Source organism: Ananas comosus, unplaced genomic scaffold, assembly GCF_001540865.1.
Source record: "Ananas comosus cultivar F153 unplaced genomic scaffold, ASM154086v1, whole genome shotgun sequence".
Lineage (NCBI taxonomy): Eukaryota > Viridiplantae > Streptophyta > Magnoliopsida > Poales > Bromeliaceae > Ananas > Ananas comosus.
In genome coordinates, this window is record NW_017891514.1 from 15,409 (window position 1) to 16,927 (window position 1,519).

General features: G+C 47.5%; 1 long non-coding RNA gene across 1 annotated transcript; it reads left to right on the forward strand.

Moving 5' to 3' along the window:
- Positions 1-343: 343 nt before the first annotated feature.
- On the forward strand, positions 344-1,027 carry LOC109704969. Its single transcript, XR_002214559.1, has 3 exons — positions 344-611; positions 681-805; positions 887-1,027. It is a non-coding gene; the product is annotated as an uncharacterized LOC109704969 (long non-coding RNA).
- Positions 1,028-1,519: the final 492 nt, after the last annotated feature.

Below are 1,519 nucleotides of genomic sequence, written 5' to 3' on the forward strand. Positions count from 1 at the left end.
GATTGCCGAGGATCTGAGATACGAGGAGCGACCGTTGCGGATTCTTGCTCGGGAGACGAAAGAATTGCGCAGTCGGGTCATCCCGTATGTGAAAGTGCAGTGGAATAATCATGATGAGCGGGAGGCGACTTGGGAGTCTGAGACGGTGATAAGGGAGGCCTATCCCTTTTTGCTTGATGCCTGAGCAAAGGTATGTTTGAGTTTCGAGGACGAAACTCTTTGTAGTGGGGGAGGATGTAGTATCCTTTATATATACATATATATATATATATATATATATATATATATATATATGGATGCCACATGCCCATGTCTATACATATATATATGTGTGTGGATGCCACGTGCCCCCATGCATGGTTATCCATTCAATTAATTGAGGGATGCAGCCTACACCTCTCTAATTATATTTTTCTTTCTCTCTTTCGTGTGGAGTGGAGAGCCGAAGCGGAGGAGCTCGGTGGAGGTAGCCGCGAGCACGAGTTCGACGCCGACGACGCGTCGCGAAGCCATTCGAGGGTACGGTTGGGATCGTAGCGCTGCGAGGAAGCTAGGCGAGGGTACGTTTTCGCCGTTCTCGACGCCGCGTCGATGTCCGATTAGCCTTTGAGGTGAGCGTTCCGTTGCATTGCTTCAAGTATTGTCATTTCGAGCTTGGTGCTGATTTGCAGAATTTCCAGCGTCGACCGTCGGTATTTCAGTTCGTACTCGGCGTAGGAGCGTCGGTTTTCGACGGGACTTGGTTTGTTGGATTCGGGACTTCGAGAGGAATCCATGAAGCCCTTACGTGCTGGATTTGGTAAAGGTATACTAGGTCGGAATTTCGCTCTTCTCTGTTGCTGTTTTTGAGGCAGAAATAATGCTTATTGTCGGATTCTCCGTGTAGAGTTTGGCGGGAGCTTGACTTCGGGCCTTGGGAGGTTTTTGGACGTTTCGGCAGGTTGTTCCGCAGCCGAGGGGAGTTCCGTGCTGCCAGGGATTAGCGAGCGAGGTGGGTTACATCGGTTTATTCCTAAGTATAGCATTAGTCGACATGTATGATTTGTTGTTGTATAAATCATGTGTAGCTCTATCTCATTGATTATATCTTGGATAAATACGATTTGAGAACATGATTAATAAATATGAATATACATGTTGGACTTGGATTTGACTTAGGAGAAAACGCGATAACGATCGGCATATGTTAACTACCTGATTTAGCCCTAGGGACCGTGGTATGATTTTATACGGTTTCAGTATCATCATAGTGAGTATTCCAGGTAGTTTAGATTTCAGTTACACTCGTGCTGGGATGCTGAGTGTATTTTTACAGTAGCGTTCAGGCTGTTCCGGACTGTTGGGTGCCGTCGGGGTTGACGGTTGACTCGGTTCGCCGTTTTGGCATCAGATTGTGCCGAGGGCACGTTACTAGTTGGTTGTTAGACCAGTGTGAGTCGGTTACTTGACTTTGGCTTTCCAGAGCCTGTTTGAGCTCGACAGAGATACGCTGCATACTCGGTTGGGTAGCGCCCACGAG